Raw genomic sequence first — 21,001 nt, forward strand, 5'->3', positions numbered from 1 at the left:
AGATTACAGGCATGAGCCACCATGCCCTGCTTTTTTTTTTTTTTTTTTTTTTGAGACAGGGTTTTGTTTTGTCACCCAGGATAGAGTACAGTGGCACCATCATGGCTCACTGCAACTCCTGGGCTTAAACAATCCTCCTGCCTCAGCCTCCTGAGTAGCTGGGACCGCAGGCATGTGCTACCAGGCCTGGCTAATTTTTAAAATTCTTCATAGAGACAGGGTCTTGCTATGTTGCCCAGGCTAGTCTCAAACTCCTGGGCTCAAACACTCCTCCCACGTTGGCCTCCCAAGGCTCTGGGATTTTAGGTGTGAGCAACTGTGCCTGTCCTGTCTGGAAGGAACCACTGATTGCCGGGCTAGGATTAGCTCTCGGTTTCCAGGTGATTTGCCTACGTATGTCTGAACAGAAATGATGGTGTTCAAAAAATGCTACGGAAACATTGTGTACATGAGCCTGGGACTGGGAAGATTTTTCACTACTCTTCACGCCTAAATACTTTTCTTAAACTAACAAACAACCTATGAAAGCAATGTATGCCCATTGTATAAAACGTATAAAATATGGAAAAACATAACGAAACGAATAAGAATTTTATAATTTTTTTTTTTGAGACAGAGTCTCACTATGTCACCCAGGCTGAAATCAAGTGACACAATCTTGGCTCACTGAATCCTTGAACTCCTGGTCTCAGGAGATCCTCTTGCCTCAACCTCCTGAGTAGCTGGAACTACAGGTGCATGCCATCACATCTAATTTTTTTTTTTTTTTTTTTTTTTGGAGAGATGAGGTCTTGCTATGTTGCCCAGGCTGGTTCTTGAACTCCTGGCTTCAAGCCATCCTCCTGCCTCAACCTCTCAAAGTGCTGGGATTATGACTACGAGCCACTGTGGCCGGCCTCATTTTTTATTTTTACTATCCAGAGAAATCTATTCTGAACTTGCTCTTGATTTCACTCTAACCATTCCACATTCATTCCCCCACCATGCCTCTGTGCATGTGTGTGTGTGTATGTGTGTGTGTGTGTGTACACAATTATAGTTACACATATTTCCTTCCTCCCAATATACTGAAGCGCAAATACTTCTAACTCAGGCCAATAGGGAGTTATATTTTTTTGTGAAATCAGCTCTGTGATTTTTATTTATATTTATTTATTTTTTTTTTTGAGACAGAGTCTCACTTGGAGTGAGGCTTGGAGTGCAGTGGCGTGATCTTGGCTCTGCCTCCCGGGTTCAAGCGATTCTCCTGCCTCAGCCTCCTGAATACCTGGGTGCCCGGCACCATACCCTGCTAATTTTTATATTTTTAGTAGAGATGGGGTTTCACTGTGTTGGCCAGGCTGGTCTCAAACTCCTGACCTTGTGATCTGCCCGCCTTGGCCTCCCAAAGTGCTAGGATTACAGGTGTGAGCCACTGCACCTGGCAGCTCTCTGATTTTTATAATAAAGAACAATTTACAGAAATTCCTTTTTGCAACCATCCTTGCTGGGGCCACCTGTTCTATATACAGATTCATGCAATGTAGGGAGCAGAATTCTGCTTTTGGGTAAAATGGAGTGAAATTGCAGAATAGATGAAGAAGAACCTTCTAAAACTTCTAGCTTTTTTTTTTTTTTTTTTTTTGGCATTACATGGAGATGCCCTTCGCTGTGAAATCTTGGCAGGTAATTATCAGAGACCCCTTTTTAGGTTCCCCGATGTCTTCCCTTCTGGGGCACCAGGTTCTACTTTTAGTAGGTGCCCCTCTTTCTCTTGGAGATAATCACATCAGTTGGTCTCTCGTTCCAGGGGGATATGACCTAGAATCTGTTTTGTCTTTGAGAAATGAGGTCGTTTTCTGGTGGAGGTGTCAGGAGACGGTGGGAAGCCCCAGGCTGAGAGAGGAGGTGCTTCCTGGTTCTTCCCTGTCATCTCCTGCAAAGGCAGTGATCCTGCTGGTCAGTGAGTGACAAGGACCTGTGCCTATGGCTGTACTCCTGATTAGTCTCTTAAAATGGCTCAGGCAGGCCAGGCATGGTTGCTTATACCTGTAATATCAGCACTTTGGGAGGTCGAGGCAGGTGGATGACATGAGGCCAGGAGTTCAAGACCAGGCTGGCCAACATGGTGAAACTCCGTCTCTACAAAAATGCAAAAATTAGCTGGGTGTGGTGGAGCATGCCTGTAATCCCAGCCACTAAAGAGGCTGAGACATGAGAATCGCTTGAACTCAGAGAGTGGAGTTTGCAGTGAACTGAGATTGTGCCACTGCACTCTAGCCTGGGCAACAGAGACTATTTCAAACAACAACAACGACACACACACACACACACACACACACACACCCCACCAGAAACAAAACAAAAAACAAAAACAAAAGCCAGAAACAAACACACAAACAAACAAAAATAATGGCTCAGCAACCATCATCGATGTCTTCCTGCAAAGGACAAATTCTATAGTTTCTTTTCCATCCTGCTCAGCTTGACCTCCTGGGAGCTTTGAAATTGACAGTCCCCTGTGACTTGAATCCCCTCATCTGTACTCTTTTACATGTTTTCTTTTTCACCTCTACACTCTGTTCTTTACTAGCTGGTTGTCTGCCAGCCACCCCTCAATTTTTTTTTTTAAAGCTGGGTTAGGCATCTTCAGATGGCCCTGAATGGTCCTCACCTCCTGGTCCTCATGCCCTGTGTAATCCCTTGAGGGTGGGCTGGACCTGATGACTCACTTGTAACCAAAAGGCTATGGCAAACGTGATGGATGCCACTTCTGAGATTAGGCTACAAAGCGATCACGGCTTCTGTTCTGCCCTCTCTTGCTTCCTTCTGTTCTGCTGTCTTGCTCCCTTTCTTCCTCCCTCCTTGTCTTTTCTTTCCCTCCCTCCCTCCCTTCCTTCCTCCCTCCCTCCTCCCTTCTGCATTTAGAGGATAGAAGTAAAGTTTTGTTACATGGATATACTGTATAGTGGTGAAGTCTGGACTTTTAGTGCATCCATCACCTGAAAGTGTACGTTGCACACATTAAGTAGTTTCTCATTCCCAGTGCCTCTCATCCTCCCACTCTTCCAGGTCTCCAGTGTCTATCATTCCACACTCTATATCCATGTGTACTCATTATTTAGCTCTCATTTATAAATGAAAACGTGGTATTTGACTTGCTGTGTGTGAGCTATTTCACTGAGGATAATGGCCTCCATTTCCATCCACGTTGCTGCAAAAGACATGATTTTGTTCTTTTTTATGGCCGAATAGTATTCCATTGCATGTATTAATATATAACACATATTCTTTGTTCAGTCTTCCATTGTTTGGTCCTTAGGTTGATTCCATGTCTTTGCTATTGTGAATAGTGCTGCGATAAACATACAGGTGCAGGTGTTTTTCGGATATGATGATTTCTTTTCCTTGGGTACATACCCAGTAGTGGGACTGCTGAATCAAATGCCCAGTCTAGTGTTGAGGTGAAATAGTAGCTTGGTGAGAGACCCTGAGCCAGAGAACCCAGCTAAGCCATGCCCAGATTCTGGACACACAAGAATCCATATAATTAGCATACTATTTTAAGCTGCCAACTTGTGGGATAATTTGTTACACAGCCATATCTAGTTCATACATCAGGTTTTCATTCTCCATTCACTTCTCATTCCTCACTTTTTATTTGGAAAAGCTTATTTGCATTATTGAATTTGGGTATTAATAGGTTAGGCCAGGTATGGTGGCTCACACCTGTAATCCCAGCAATTTGGGAGACTGAGGCAGGTGAATTGCTTACGCCCAGGAATTTGAGACCAGGCTGGGCAACATGGCAAACCCTGACTCTACAAAAAATATAAGCAGGGCATTATGGTGTGAGCCTGTGATTCCAGCTACTCTGGAGGCTGAGGTAGGAGAATCACCTGAGCCCATGGAGGTGGAGGCTGCAATGAGCCCTGATTGTGCCACTGCACTCAAGTCTGGGTGACAGAGTGAGATCCTGTCTCAATTAAAAAAAAGTTAGGAAGATTGTGGCTTTACAACCAAAGGGTAGGTTCAATGAAGTGAACCTCCAGTATAGAATAGCGTCCAAGTTCCTTACCATAATCTACAGAACCCCAATTTCTTACCACCTGGCCCCATCCCACCTTTCCTTCCATCTCCCACCTCTCTGTCCTGGGATCATAAAGAATCAGTCATGATGGTGCTCACCATCCGTGTTTAACTTCACAGTCTTTGCATTTGTTTTTCCCCTGCCTGAAATGTTCTTTCTTCCCTGAAGTGTTCTTATTCTGCATTTTCATAGGGCTTACTCCCTGTCTTGCTTCAGGTCTCTGTTCAAATATGATCTCTTAAAGAACTCTTGTCTGACCACTTGGTTTGAGGTCTCACACCACCGGGGTATGCTCCATCCCTCCTCCCCTCATAGCTCTTGTCAGTTTGTGATTCTTTTGCTTCCCTCTCTGGAATGTCAGCTCCTTGATGGGTGTCTTATCTGTCAATCTACAATTCTCAGCCCGCTTCCTGGAACAAAGCAGACCCTTAATATTTGCTTGTTGAATGACATAATGATGGCTGCTCTGCCATGCTGAGACATACTCCATCTGTGTGGACCAACCAAGGACTTTCTTCTGCTTCTGCTATGAACGTTCCTGTTCTAGCTGTTTAAACCCCAAGCATCTTTTCTGTCTGTGGGATAACCCAAATTAGATGGGAAGCAGAACTGATGAAAGGCCTTATCTACTGTTACAGGTTGAATTGGGCCTCTCAAGAAAAGATACGTTGGAGTCCTCACCCATGGAACATGTGAATGTGATCTTATTTGGAAAGAGCCTCATTGCAGGTGTAATTAAGGTAACGTGGTACTGGAGTAGGGTGAATCCTCATCCAACTTGACTGGTGTCCTTGTAACAAGATGGTCACGGGCATAAGAGGACAGGGACACATGGGGAGAAAGCCCTGTGAAGACATGGTGATCAACAAAGCAAATGACATCAGTATGTCAAGGAGATATATGCACTCCCCATGTCTATTGCAGCACTGTTCATTGTTGCCCAGACATGGAATGAACCCGAGTCCACCGGGATGGGTAAAGAAAATGGGGCACATATACACAAAAGAATACTATTTAGTCATTAGAAAGAAGGAAATCCTGTCATTTGCAACAACCTGGATGAAGCTGAAGGACATTAGGCTAAATGAAATAAGCCAGGCACAAAGACAAATACCGCATCTTCTCACTTAATAGGTGGAAGGTGAAAAAGGCAAATTCATAGCAACAGAATAAAATGGTGGTTGCCATGGGTAGGATTGGGGGCAACTGGGGAGATGTTGGTCAGAAGACATGAAAGTTTATTTAGAAAGGAAGAATAAGTTTAACAGATCTGTTATACATCATGGGTACTATAGTTAATAACAATATATTGCATAGAGATATGCCTCAACTTTTGATAAGATTACATCCTAATAAACCCATCATAATTTGAAAATATTACAAATCAAAATGCATTTAATACATATAACCTACTGACCATCATAGCTTATCCTAATCCACCTTAAACATGCTCAAAACACTTACATTAACCTACAGTTGGGTAAAATCATCTAACACAAAGCCTATTTTATAATAAAATGTTGACCATCTCATGTAATTTATTGAATACTGTATTGAAGGTGAAAACAAGAATGACCGTGTGGCTATTCAAATGATGGTTTCCACTTTGCACCATTGCAGAGTCAAAAAATCACAAGCTGAACCATTGTAAATTGAAGACCATCTGTACTTGAAAATTGCTAAAAGAGATTTTCAGTGTTCTCCCCACAAAAAAAATGATAAGTATGTGAGATAATGCATATAAACCAGAAAGTATCTCAGATGAGACTCAATCAGCTTAGAAGTTTGTTTTGCCAAGGTCACTGACATATCTGTGACACGGTTGCAGTCATGACAACATATGCCGAAGGTTTTTGGGCTACAGCTTGGTTTTATACATTTTAGGCAGACGTGAGACATCAATCAATGCATGTTAGGTATACATTGGTTTGATACAGAAAGGGGGGACAATTTGAGGTGGGGAGGAGTTGGGGGTGGGGGAAGCTTCCAGGTCATAGGTGGATTCAAAGATTTTCCAGTTGGCAATTGGTTGAAAGCGTTTATATAAAGACCTGGAATCCATAGAAGAGAGTGTCTGGGTTAAAATAAGGAGTTGTGGAGACCAAGGTTCTTATTTTGCAGATGAAGCCACCAGGTAACAGGCTTCAGAGAGAGTAGATTATAAATGTTTCTTATCAGACTTAAAAAGGTTCCAGACTCAGTTATTTCTCTCCTGGATCAGGGAGAAGACCTAGAAAGGAAAAGGGAGGCTCTGAAGAGTATAGGTTTTCCTCACAAGAGACGGCTTTGCAGGGCCATTTCAAACTATGTCAAAGAAATATATTTTGGAGTAAAATACCTCAATTTCTTTCAGGACCTGCTGTCTGTCATGTGCTGCTATACTAGAGTCAGGCTGGAATTTGGTGTCTTATTGCTACAAAAAGTCTTAAGATCTCTGTTTTTGTTTTCTTGAGACAAAGTCTCACTGTGTTCCAGGCTGGAGTGCAGTGGTGTGATCTTGGCTCACTGCAGCCTCCGCCTTCTGGGTTCAAGTGATTCTCCTGCCTCAGTCACCCAAATTGGTGAGACTACAGGCATGCACTACCATGGCCAACTAACTTTTATATTTTTAGCAGAGACAGGGTTTCACTATTCCAGGCTGGTCTCAAACTCTTGACCTTCAGTGATCTGCCTGCCTTGGGCCCCCAAAGTGTTGGGATTACAGGTGTGAGCCACCACACTTGGCCAAGATCTCTGTTTTAATGTTAATGTTGGCCAGCTATGCCTGAATTATAAAGGGAGGAGGGCATAATGAGGCACGTCTGATTCCACCTTCCCAGAATGGCCTGAACTAGTTTTTCAGGTTAACTTTGGAATGCCCTTGGCCAAGAGGGGTCCATTCAGATGGTTGGTAAGACTCAGAATTTTATTTTCAGTTTACATGCATATGTCAAATAGCTTGATTTAGTCAGTCCATAATGCCTACACACACACAGACATACATGTAAGCATCATATTGTACATCATAAACATATGCAGTTTTTACTTGCCAATTAAAAAAATAACAGACATGAAGATTGGAGTGGAGGATATACAAGCCAAGAAATGCCCAGGATTCTTGGCAACCATGAGAAGCTAGAATGAAGCAAGGAAAGATTCTCCCCTAGAACCTTTGGAAGGAGTACAGCCCTGCTGTCACCTTGATTTCAGACTTCTGCCTTCCAAGACTGTGTGAGAACAAATTCCTGCTGCTTTCAGCTTGACAGTTTGCAGTGATTTGTTGTAGCAGCACTAGGAAACTAATATAACGGCTTCTGGTCCTTTAGCTGAGGGTCCTCTGCCTGTTCCTGGCCTGTCTCTATGTGGCATTGCCTATCACAGGTAGGTTCACAGGGGAAGCATCTCAAATAGCAGAGCAAGAGAGAAGCAGCCACTCGCTCTCTTGGCTGTCTGAGGCTCATCTTCTAATTTCCTGGTTTCCCACCTTCATCTGCCCCAGTGCTGCCATTTTCTGGGGATTCCTTTAAGCTATGAACCCCAAATATCTGAGGCAGGTCTCAGTTAATTTAGGATGTTTATTTTGTGAAAGTTAAAAATGAGTGCCTGTGACACCGTCTCAGGAGGTCCTGATGACGTCTGATCAAGGTGGTCTGGGCACAGCTTGGTCTTATACATTTTAGAGAGACGTGAGACATCAGTAAATATATGTAAAAATACATTGGTTCTGTCTAGAAAGGCAGGACAACTCAAAGAGAGGAGGAGGCTTCCAGGTCATAGGTAGGTGAGAGACAAATGGTTGCATTCTTTTGAGTTTCTGATTAGCTTTTCCAAAGGAGATAATCCTATAAATGCACATCTATGCATATCTACGCATTTATCTCAGTGAGCAGAGGGATGAGTTTAAGTTCTGTCTGTCCTTTGTCTGCAAGGAAATTCCTTGTGAGGAGAAGTATGTAGCTCTTTTATCTTAGTAGCTATCTTGTTTAGGAATAGAATGGGAGGCATGTTTGCCCTACGTAGTTCCCAGCTTGAGTTTTCCCTTAATGATTTCAGGGTCTCAAGATTTATTTTCTTTTCACACCCCAACACATTCTCCATGGCAGGTAACCCATTGATATCCACAAAAATCCACCTCCTGGGGCACAGAGCAAGTTGGAGGGGTGCATCCTTTCTACCTCCTAGAGAAGGGTGGAGAGTAGACTTGGGGTCCCACTAGAAAATCTCTCTTTCCTAATGGCTTGATTGATTGACTTGACAAACATTTACTGAGCATCTGCTCTGTGTCAGGCACCAGGCTAAAAGCCAGGAGAGGAGAGCAGTAAGATGAAGTTTCTCGTCTTTCCTGGAGTTCATTATTCAGTGGGAAAAATGAAAAAACTAAAATAAACCACCAAGATCATGCCAGATAGAAGTAATGGCTTTAGGTACAATGAGAAGGAGAAGGAGAAGGAGCAGGAGGAGGAGGAGGAGGAGGAGAGTAGGAGGAGGAAAGAAAAAAAGGAAGAAGGGGAGGAGAAGAGGAGAAGGAGAAGAGGAAGGGGAAGAAGGAGAAGGAGAAGGAGGAGAACAAACTGACAAATTGGCAGGATTCTAATATTTTTTTATTGTGGTAAAATATACACGGCATAACATTTACAATTTTAACTATTTCTAAGTGTACAGTTCAGTGACATTAAGTACAATCACATTGTTGTGCAACCATCACCTTCATCCGTCTTCTGCAGCTGAAACTCAGTACCCATCAAACAATAACTCCCCATTCTCCTTGCACCTCCACAGTCCCTGGTAACCAGGGACTTGACTTTGGCTATTCTGTCTCTCGTATAAGTTGAATCATACGATAGTTGTCCTTTTATGTCTGCCTCCTTTCACTTAGCCTACCGTCCTCAAGGTTTATTCATGTTGCAGGTAGGCTTGATTCTAATTTTGAACTGAGACAGATATCTCCACCTGGAAAGCAGTCCACCAATAATTTAATGTCGATTATAAATAGGAATTGGTTGAATTTTTTTCTACTGTGTTTCCTTTTATTCTTTCTGCTTTTTTCAGATTTTCTGTAATGAACATGAATTACCTCAATGGTAAAAAAAAAAAACTTTAAGATCTTTAAAATGAATACCCCCTTTTCCTTCTCTCTCTCTTCTTCATCCATGATATTGCTGTGTCATGTTCCTTTCTGGGGTAGCCCAGCTCCTGGATCTACCACTGCTCTATCGTTTCTCTTCTTCTATGAGGTCAGCTGAGGATGTTTCTACTATACTTTTTAAAATGTCAATTGTATTTTTGTTCACACTTAAGCAACTATTGATGCCAACATGGGGGATGTGGACTTTTAATATATGTTTTAATTAAAAATTTAAAAATTGACACAAATTGTATTTGTGTATCATGTACAGCATAATGTTTTGAAGTATATATATTATATATATTTAGTACCTATATATTATATAGATATAGTCATTCAACTATATATATAGGAATATATAGATTTAGCATATATATATTTCTCTATGTATTTCATATATATTCTCTAACATATATATTTCTCTCTATATATTATATATATATTTAGTGTATATATTACTCTATAGTATATATACTAAATATATATATAATATATATACTTCAAAAACATTATGCTGTACACGATACACGTGGCTGAATATTATCTCATTGTGATTATACCCTACTACCTGCCTGCTTGTTTTTCTTCTTCCTTTTCTAAATACCTATCAAGAGGGAAGTCTGAGCAGAAAGAAACTCAGGATGGCACACTCAAACTTTTTAAGGAATACAATGGCAAGTGGGTTTGCCCTAAAGCAGCTCCCAGCTTGAATTTTCCCTTTGGCTTAGTGATTTTTGGGGTCCCAAAATGTGTTTTCCTTTCACAAAGCCAACCCCACCAGATTCTCCAAAGTAGGCATCCCATTGATATCCATAAAAATCCACCTCCCGGTGTGCAGAGCAAGTCAGAGGGGTGCATTCTCTCTAACCCCTGGAGGAGGATGGAGAGGAGACTGGGGAGTTTGAGGGGAGTTGGGCCAGGTGTGGTAGGGGGTAAAGAAACCACACAGGATTGCGGGATCCATGCAGTCACCTGGAGCAGGCAGCATCTGGGAGATATTACCACTCTTGGGCAGACCCAAGAAGGGAGGGAGCTGTTACTACTGGAACCTAGAGAGGGCTGCCAGCCAGGGGCTTGTGCTCTGCAGTCTAGGGCCAATCTGTAGGGGGATACAGGGAGGGACCCCAGGAAATAAATACTCTGGCCTCACCCCCTTTCATCCCTCTTGCCTCCTGTAAGGGCTTCCCATTGCTTGAAGCCAACTAGAAGGTAGAGGACAAGGCTTCCTGTTGGTTTTTGTCCATGAACCTGGACACAGAACAAGGGGAGGACAGTTGGAGAACATCCCTGGAGGCCATCTGGAAGGTCTCCAGCATCATTTCTTGTGAAGCTCTAATGAGTTGAAAGAAAAATTAAAGAATGGGCTTAGCTGGGGTTGACAGAAGCAAATGGGGTCAACTGCAAAAGACCCACTAGCACCTAGTGCTCAGCTCACAGCCCACCAGCACCCAAGCATTCTGTCTGCAAGCACTCAGCTCACAGTCTACCAGCACCCAAGCATCCTGTCTGCAAGCATTCAGCTCACAGCCCACCTGCACCCAAGCATCCTGTCTGCAGGCACTCAGCTCACAGCCCACCAGCACCCAAGCATCCTGTCTGCAGGCATTCAGCTCACAGCCCACCTGCACCCAAGCATCCTGTCTGCAGGCACTCAGCTCACATCCCACCTGCACCCAAGCATCCTGTCTGCAGGCACTCAGCTCACAGCCCACCTGCACCCAAGCATCCTGTCTGCAAGCACTCAGCTCACAGCCCACCAGCACCCAAGCATCCTGTCTGCAGGCATTCAGCTCACAGCCCACCAGCACCCAAGCATCCTGTCTGCAGGCATTCAGCTCACAGCCCACCAGCACCCAAGCATCCTGTCTGCAGGCACTCAGCTCACAGCCCACCAGCACCCAAGCATCCTGTCTGCAAGCACTCAGCTCACAGCCCACCTGCACCCAAACATCCTGTCTGCAGGCATTCAGCTCACAGCCCACCTGCACCCAAGCATCCTGTCTACAAGCATTCAGCTCACAGCCCACCTGCACCCAAGCATCCTGTCTGCAGGCACTCAGCTCACAGCCCACCTGCACCCAAGCATCCTGTCTGCAGGCACTCAGCTTAAGCAGCATGACCTTATAAAACTTCCCCTCCAGCCCTGCCTCGTTGCAGACAGCAGACAGCCTTCCTTCTGCTGTCTTACCCATTGCATCCTTGCAATGCACGTCCCCCTTTCTTTAATAAATCTGCCTTTTAAAACTCATTCCTGTCTTAGTAAATTCTTTTAACTACTGCACGCAGGCCTCAAACAGCTGCTGACCATGACATATCTCACTAAGACAGAGTTACCAGGGTGGGACCAGGCCTCCCCTACCAGTACAATGCCGGACAGAAAGCACATGTTAATATATGTTGATGAAATACCCAGGGATGAGAAGGAGACTGATTTTTTAAAAATTTTAAAACACACACAAGATAAAATTGACCATTTGAAAGTTGATGGTTCAGTGACATTTAGTACCTTCGCACTGGTGTGCTGCCGTCATCATGATCAAGTTTGAGTACAATTTTCATCTCCCCAGAAGGAAACCCTGTGCCCATCAGCGCTCACTCTCCATCGCCCCCAACTCCAGCCTTGGGCAACCGCTAATTGGGTGTCTGTCTTTATGGATTTACCTGTGCTGGATATTTTATATAAACATAAATGCAGACTGAATTTGGGAGGAGGTTTCCTGAATCCCTCATTTCTGACTTCCCCTTTTGATCGCCCCTGAAATTCTGCTTTTAGACACTTCACTTGCATATCAGGCCACTCTGGTAACGAAAGAGGGGGGATCAGGAGGGGGAGATCTGACCCTCCTCCTACCTCCCCCTGCTCCCTCTGTGGCCCCAGGAACGGTGGGAAAGCTGTTAGCCGATAATGAGACCCCCTCTCCCTTAATGACTCTGGGGGATGCGGGGATGCCTCAGGCTAGCTCTGCCCTAATTAATTAATAGGGAGCGTTTCCCACAGAGGAATTAGCCTCGATTCCTCGGTCTCAGGCTCTTCTTGGCTCAGCTCGTGTTCAAGTTCCACCTTGCAGCCTGGGCAGTCGTGTGAGGCAGCCTGGGGATGCTCCATCTGCAGTGCCTGCCCTCCTAATGCTAGGGCCAGAGTTAGAGCCTCTGGTCAGAGTGGACCTGGGATGGCTTTAGCAAGACAAATGTGGGCTCGAATCTGACCCCACTCATTTTTTTTTTTGAGACAGAGTCTTACTCTGTGTAGCCAAGGCTGGAGTACAGTGGCACAATCTCAGCTCACTGCCACCTCCACCTCCATCAGAGTTAAAGTGATTCTCCTGCCTCAGTCTCCCAAGTAACTGGGTTTACAGGTGTGTACCACCACGCCCGGCTAATTTTTGTATTTTTAGTAGAGATGGAGTTTCGCCATGTTGGCCAGGCTGGTCTTGAACTCCTGACCTCAGGTGGTCTGACTGCCTCATCCTCCCAAAGTGCTGGGATTACATGTGTGAGCCACCATGCCCAGCCCTAACCCTGCTCTTCATTAATTCTGAGGCCTGCTGCTTAACCTCTTTGAGCCCCTTCTATATCTTTAAAAGGGAGCTGGCAGCCTTTACTGTTGAGAGAGCAACAGACCCATGACACCATGATGAGGTTGAGACATGGGTCCCGCATGCAAAATATAAGGTAGCACCAAAAAACTCAGTGACTAAGCTAAATAATATTCCGACATTAATAATTTTAAAAAACCTCACGAAATTAATGCAAAAAAATCCATGGTTGAACAAAATAGCAGAATGTTCAAGATAGAATCAGTAAGAGTGTTGAACTGAGCCATACAGGAGCCTAAAAAGCAGAAGGCACCGGGCACAGTGGCTCACGCCTGTAATCCCAGCACTTTGGGAGGCCAAGGCTAGTGGATCACCTGAGGTCAGGAGTTCGAGACCAGCCTGACCAACATGGTGAAACCCCATCTCTACTAAAAATACAAAAATTAGCCAGACATGGAGGTGGGCACCTGTAATCCCAGCTACTCAAGAGGCTGAGGCAGGAGAATCGCTTGAACCTGGGAGGTGGAGGCTGCAGTGAGCTTAGATCACGCGACTGTACTCCAGCCTGGAGGACAGAGTAAGACTCTGTCTCAAAAATAAAATAAAAAGCAGAAGGAAAAGTGAGGAACTTTGGTCCTGTCTTTATTTAACATGTTGATCTATTTTGTTCATTGTGGATTTTTTTGCATTCATTTTGATTTCTAAAAATGTTGCATTGAAACATTATTTCTCTTTAATACTGAGGTTTTTTGGCACTCCTTTCCTTTTGTTTTATTGACGTGAAAGTTGTGTAATGTACAATTAACTTTTTTTTTGATACAGTCTCTGTCACCCAGGTTGGAGTGTAGTGGCGATGTCTCGGCTCACTGCAACATCCTCCTCTTGAGTTTAGGCAATTCTTGTGTCTCAGCCTCCCGAGTAGCTGGTATTACAGGCGTGCACCACCGTACCTGGCTAAATTTTGTATTTTTAGTCACAGACTCTGAGAACAGTTTTAGATTTACATAAAAATTGAAAGGATAATACAGACAGTTCCCATATACTCCCTTGACTTAATTTCACTTGTTATTAATATCTTACATTAGTATGGCACATTTGTATAATTACCATATTGTAATATTGATGCATTATTATATTGATACATTATTAACAAAATGTTATTGATATGGATTTTTTTTTTTTTTGAGACAGAGTCTGACTCTGTTGTCCAGGCTGGAGTGCAGTGGCACAATCTTGGCTTACTGCAACCTCTTCCTCCCGGGTTCATGTGATTCTCTTGCCTCAGGCTCCTGGGTAGCTGGGATTACAGGCACCTGCCTCCATGCCTGGGCTAATTTTGTATTTTTAGTAAAGACGGGGTTTCACCATGTTGGCCAGCCTGATCTCGAACTCCTGACCTCTAGTGACCTGGGCACCTTGGCCTTCCAAAGGGCCGAGAATACAGATGTTGTGCCACCATGCCCGGCCAATATGGATACATTATTATTAACAAAAGCCCATACTCTCTTCAGATTTCCTCATTTTTTTCCTTATATCCTTTTTCTGTTCTAGGATTTCACATTACATCTGGTTGTCATATCTTCTTAGACTCCTCTTGTCTCTCACAGTTTCTGAGACACTCCTTATTTTCTCATTTTCTTATTTTATTTTACTTCTTTAGAGACAGGGTCTTGCTCTGTTGCACAGGCTGGAGTGCAGTGGCACAATCATAGTTCACTGCGGCCTCAACCTCCTGGGCTCAAGAGGTCCTCCCCCGCCTCAGCCTCCTGAGTATCTGGGATTACAGGCACCCGCCACCAAAACCTGCTCCGGACGTTCCTTAATTTTTAATGACTGTTTTGAAGAGGGCTGTGCAGGTAGATTATAGGATTCCTCTCTATTGAAGTTTATCTGACATTTTTCTCATGCTTAGACTTGAGTTAGGGTTTCTTTGGGATCCTCCCTGATTGTTATGGGGGTAAAGGGTTTGCAAGACCCAGTCGTCAGGGAACTATTGCTATTTTATTTACTTACTATTTTGTGTGACAGACCAAGGGTCCTGTTGTCTTCACTGCTGAATTTCTAGCCTCTGGCACAGCCGGGTGTACAGGAAGTATTTGTGGAGTGAATGACTCTAAGAGACAGGAGTTCAGGAGCAGTTCTAGGTTCAAGAAGGATGCAGAATCGATCAAGCACAGCGAGCGACTGAAGCAGGAGGAGTGAGAAGGTTGCAGGGAGGGCTTGCCAATGTGGTCTGGGGAAACCTGATGTCAAAGACAGAGATTCAGCCTTGGCCATACATTGGGAGCATTCAAATATGCTGATGCCTGAGTCCCACTTCCAGGGATGCTGATGTCCCTGGTCTACAGTGTGGCTTGGGTATCAGATTTCTTTTCTTTCTTTTTTAGACAGGGTCTTGCTCTGTTGTCCAGGCTGGAGAGCAGTGGCACAATCATAGCTCACTGTAACCTCAAATTCCTAGCTCAAGTGACCCTCCTGCCTCAGCCTCCTGAGTACTGGGACTATAGGTGTGTGCCCAGCTATTTTTTTGATTTTTTTTTTTAAACAGAATCCTGCTATGTTGCTCAGGCTGACCTTGAACTCCTGTGCTCGAGTGATCCTTTCTCCCTGGCCTCCCAATGTGCTGGGATTACAGGCACAAGCCACCATGTCAGGCTGGCTTCAGAGTTTTTTAAAGCTCTCCCGGTGATTTTAAAATACAGTTAAGTTTGAGAATCACCTATCTAGGAGCTGTTGCAAAGAAGCAGAGCCAGGGCGATGCATGCAAAGAATTAGAATTGGGGCATCTGTTTCCTGGCTGTGTGACCTTGGACAAGCTATTGAACCTTTCTGAGCACCTGTGCCCTCTCTGAAAATAGAGGAAGTGATATTTACTTCGTAGGAATGTGTAGATTAAACATAACTATTGATAAAAGAGCTTTCAGGAGGTTGCCACCAACACTTAAAATCAGCAACAATAATAAAAACATTGAACGTGTACTGAGGTTTTTTTTGTTTGCCTGTTTTTGTTTGTTTTTGATGGAGTCTCGCTCTCTAGCCCAGGCTGGAGTGTAGTGGTGCGATCTCGACTCTCTGTAACTTCCGCCTCCCGGGTTCAAGCGATTCTCCTGCCTCAGCCTCTCGAGTAGCTGGAATTACAGGCACCCCACCATGCCCCCCCGCTAATTTTTGTAGAGACGGGGTTTCACCATGTTGGCCAGGCTGGTCTTGAACTCCTGATCTCAAGTGATCCGCCCACCTCGGCCTCCCAAAGTGCTGGAATTACAGGCGTGAGCCACCCCACCCGGCCTGCACTGAATTTTTATTCACACGACAGACTTTATGTCAGATCTTTAAACGGCGTTAGCTCTCAGGAGAGGTGGAAGATGTGGGAAGCAACCAAGCCATTGCCTTTCGAGAAGAAAAGCCAAGCACAGCTTGCCTGCTGTGCTCTAAAGACAGCAAAGAATAGTAATTACAATAGGAACAGCATTATCCATCTCCCATTTGCCCAGTGCTTCGCCCTGGCACGGAGCATTTCCAGCCTCACGCGCTTTAATTTTCTCTGTTCTCATTTTCTGTAGGGTCGGCCAAGTCATCTCCTTTGTTTAGCGGTAGAGGCCAGGCTCAGAGAGGGAGAGGAGTTGGCCCAAGGGCACACAGCGGCCAAGTGGCCACCGCCGGAAGGTGCCCCAGCAGGGAGGAGAAGGGGGCGGCGGAGCCCTCGCCCTGGCTGTGGCCACTGGGACACTAGAGCCGCGCCTTCCCCAGGCCTCCGCCGAGGCTGCTGGCGTGGGTCCCGCGGTGCCAGGGCCTGGTCCCCGCGCTCTGCCCGGGATGCTGGGGCCTCGGAGGGCTCCGGAGGCTGTTGGCGAGCGGGGGGGCGCGGAGGCGCGGCTCCGAGCAGGGGGCGGGGGCTGGATGCCGGAGAGGCCACTCACGACCGCCCACCTCCCCAACCCCCTCCCTTCCCAAACACGCGGTCCCCCTTCTCCCGCGCGGCTGCCAAGCCTGGGCTGGGCGCGGGGGAGGCGGGGGGCATCGCGGAGGGAATCCCGCCCCCTCCCCCGGCCGCCCGGCGCCCCCACACCCACGTGAGCGCAGGGCCGGCCTGGATCCCGCCGGCAGCACAGCGCGTCCCGGCTCCGCGCCGGTGCCTCCACCGTTCGGTCCCCGCGCCGGCGCTGCACAGTCCCTGGCGGGTCCCCGCGGCCCCGGCCGGGCGCTTCGCCGGGCTCCGGCTTCTGCATCCGGGCGCATCGTGCAGGCCAAGGCGCGGGCAGGCCGCCCCCGCCGCTCCGGACGCCGGTGAGTTGGCGCTCCGCGGCTCGGCTGGGGCGCGGGGGTGGCTGGCAGGTGGGGAGGCGAGGCGCGCGGGGCTCACTCTGGGGGCAGGCGTGGGAGGCGCTCCCTGCCACCGCTTTTCTCCTGGTCATTCCAGTGAGTTTCCTATCACCTTAGTTATCCCCGGGTCTCCCTGCCCGTCACCCCACCTCCCCAACCCGTGGCCTCCGCTCACCCGCATGCTTCCAGCACCGAGCATGAACCTGATGCCTCAGTGCATTTACAGGGCTCGGTTGCCTTCCCTATCAGAGGGCTTATTTCACCGGTTCCACACATATCTGATGTGGCTGAGGCTGCAGGAGGTCTGGGCATTTGTGTGTGTGTGTGCGTGTGTGGTGTGTGTGTGAGAGAGAGAGAGACTGAGGTCGCCTTCCTGAACAGGTGTGTGGAGCTGAATGCTTAAATGTGGGGATGATTTTGAAAGTCTGAAGTTTTGTGTTTTAGAGTGTGTGTGTGTGTGTGTGTGTGTGTGTAGGAATTGTATGATTGTCTCCTACAATTCCTGAGTAGCTAGGACTACAGGCACAGGCCACCGTGCCTGGCCTCTGTGGTATTTAATTCATGAAGGGTGGCTGTGCAGAGCCATGAAGGTGTATATGGTTGTGTGTGTGAGAATGTACATGAATTTGTGTGTGCGTGCAGAATTGTATGACTGCCTGCCTGGAATTGCATTTCCGAAGGTATTGATTGTGTGCCTGAGGGTGTACGTGAATGTGGCAAGTGTGTGTGTGTGTGTGTGTGTGTGTGTAGGGATTGTAGGACTGCATGCATTGGGCTGCATTTCTGAAGGTGTGCGTGGGTGTGTGTGTGGTTGTATGTCTGAAGAGTTTGAGTGTGACTGTGTCTGGGGTTGTGGATGTGTCATTTGCATACAAGAGGTTTTTGAGGTTATGTGTGCCTGTGTGTGTCTAAGTGTGTGTGATGTGTACGTGGTTTCCATCCTGTCTCTCCCTCCCCTCACTCACTCCCCTCACTCAATGCTAGCATACAATTGCGAAAAAAAAATGTATAGAAAGCGTTTTCATTTTGCTCACTGTAGCTTGCTTTAGTTTTAGGGATGTAAGAGGCTCCAAGGGGCAGCCGACACATCTCATCACATGTAAGCATCTGGAGGTGGGGAGACCCAAGTGGGAAAGACCTACTCTCACCCCTCACCCTGTAGAAACTGGGGACACTAAAAGGGACATTTTCTGAGCAGGAAACCCAAGAGGTAGGTCCGGAAGAAAACCTAGACCCAGGGAAGCCTAGAAAAGAGAGAGCCCAGGGTGGGGAGAAGAGCGAGACCCAGAAAGGCCCGAGTGGAGGTCAAGATCACATTTTGAGTCAAACATTTTTGAAAATTAATGTTATTACTAGTTGACAATCACAATGGTATATACTCATAAGTGATGCAGACAGCACTGAGAAAAATAGATAGTAAGTCATCCTGACACTGTAGCATTTTACTGTACTTTTAATTTTGTATGAGTTAGGTTTCTGCTGTTTATCAACCACAGTTGACATCTATTTTGTGGTCTTCAAGTGCTTCTCTTTTCTTTTTCTTTCTTCTTTTTTTTTTTTTTTTTTGGTCAGGGTTTTATGCTGTCACCCAAGTTGGAGTGCAATGGTGCGATCATAGCTCATTGCAGCCTCAGACTCCTGGGTTCAAGTGAGCCTCCTGCTTTAGCTTCCTGAGTAGCTAGGACTACAGGCACAGGCCACCATGCCTGGCTAATTTTTATTTTATTTTTTTAAAGAGATGGGTCTGGTTACGTTGCCCAGGCTTGTCATGAACTCCTGGGCTCAAGCAGTCCTCCAGCCTTCACCTCCCAAAGTGTTGGGATTGCAGGCATAAGCCACTGTGTCTGACCCACAGATGCTGAGTATTGTCTGCTCTTCTCTAGAGGTCAGCAATTTTTTTCAGCAAATGGCCCAAGAGGAGATATTCTCAGCTTTGTGGCTGGTACAGTCTCTGTTCCAACAACTCAACTCAGGAATTGTAGCTTGAAAGCAGCTGTAGACAATGAATGAGTGTAGCTGTGTGCCAATAAAACTTTATTTACAGAAACAAGCAGTGGGCTGAATTTGGCTAGCAGACCATGGTTTGTCAATACAGTACTATGTCTTGCAAGGAAGAGAAAGGAACCAGACAAAACTCTAGGCTCTGGAGTTTTCCTGACTGTTCAGATCTTAGGTGAATGATCTCTCTTGGGATCCACAGGCAACTTCCTGCTATGGCTTAGTGCCTGGAAACATAATATCCCAGAGGAGAGGGAGGGATTGTACATTCCCTTTGTAGTCTTGTGGTTCACTCTCTGTGGGTTTTTTTTTTTTCACAGCAAGGTGAGAAGCAGCATTGTGGTTTCACAAGACGGATCCATTTGGAGCAGGATCCTAAGTGGGGCTTGGCATTGGGAATTTGGATTAGATCTAGAGGACGTAGGCTCTAGAAAACCAGGGCAGATGTCCCATCCTTTGGATATGGTGGGGAGTAGAGGAGGGCAAGGAAGATCCCAGAAAAGCCAGTGGCAGGAAAGAAAAAAAAGGCCCAGGCACCTACATGCTGGTAAAACCGAGACCTCCAAGAAACTCCCAGCTTGACCTGGTTGAATTCAGATACTGTTGGGGGTGAGAAAAGATATCAGGGAGCCTTGATTCCTTAGAAAGTAGATGGGCGGAGGGGCGGGGACGGCGGGGTGCTGTGGCTCATGACTGTAATCCCAGAACTTTGGGAGGCCGAGGCGGGTGGATCGCTTGAGGTCAGGAGTTTGAGACCAGCCTGGCCAACATGATGAAATCCTGTCTCTACTAAAAATGAAAGAAAAAAAAATTAGCTGGGTGCAGTGGCAGCTGCCTGTAATCTGAGCTACTCAGGAGGCTAAGGCAGGAGAATTGCTTGAACCCAGGAGGCGGAGGTTATAGTGGGCTGAGATTGCGCCACTGCAGTCCAGCCTAGGGAACAAGAGTGAAACTGTCTGAAAAAAAAAAGGAAGTAGATGGGAGAGGTGAACAAATTCTCTTTATAGGTGTGACAATCCCAGGCAAACCAAACAAGTACAGAGTCCAGTATAGGATACAATATTTAGTGTCTTCCTTTGATTCAGAGAGGTTTTCTTTCTGAGTCAGATGAATCTGGTATATTGCTAGGGGAACAGATAGCAGATTCCAAAGGGAGAAGTAAAAAGGATTTATGATCAGACTATTTATGAAGATATGAGCAGAGAAAAGGACCCAAGGAGATTAGAGGTTATGCTGGAGGACTGCCCTATAGGAACAGTGTCCTTAGGTAGAGGAACACAGCAGCCAAATAGCGGCCTGGCACAGGGAGCAGGAGGTAGACGAATAAACACTCCATCTCCATCTCTTCCCACCTGCCATTCTCCTGCTGTCTTTAAAAGAATTTTATGGCCAGGCACAGTGGTTCATGCCTTTGGGCATAATCCCAGCACTTTAGGAGGCCGAGGCAGGCAGATCACCGGAAGTCAGGAGTTTGAGACCAGCTTGGCCAATGTGATGAAACCCTGTCTCTACTAAAAATACAAAAATTAGCCAGGTGTGGTGGTGGGCGCCTGTAATCCCAGTTATTCGGGAGGCTGAGGCAGGAGAATCGCTTGAACCTGGGAGATGGAGGTTGCGGTGAGTCGAGATTGTGCCAGTGCACTCCAGCCTCAAAAAAAAGAAAAAAAAAAGAATGTTGTATACATGTAGAGGGCACAAGGGTAGTTTTGATACATGCATAGATCGCATGGTGGCAATGTCTGGGCTTTTACTGTAAACATCACTCTGTGTGCACTGTACCTATTGAGTGATTTTTCGTCCCCCAGCCCTGTCTCACCCTCCCACTCTTTCTTTCCAGTCGTCAGTGTCTGTTATTCCACTCTGTGTCCTTGTGTACACATCATTTAGCTCCCATTTATAAGTAAATGTGTGGTATTAAACTTTGCTTCTGAATTATTTTGCTTAAGAGAATGGCCTCCAGTTCCATGCGTG

This window comes from Aotus nancymaae, unplaced genomic scaffold, assembly GCF_030222135.1.
Source record: "Aotus nancymaae isolate 86718 unplaced genomic scaffold, 86718_ANA_hifiasm-v0.15.2.pri h1tg000028l, whole genome shotgun sequence".
Classification (NCBI taxonomy): domain Eukaryota; kingdom Metazoa; phylum Chordata; class Mammalia; order Primates; family Aotidae; genus Aotus; species Aotus nancymaae.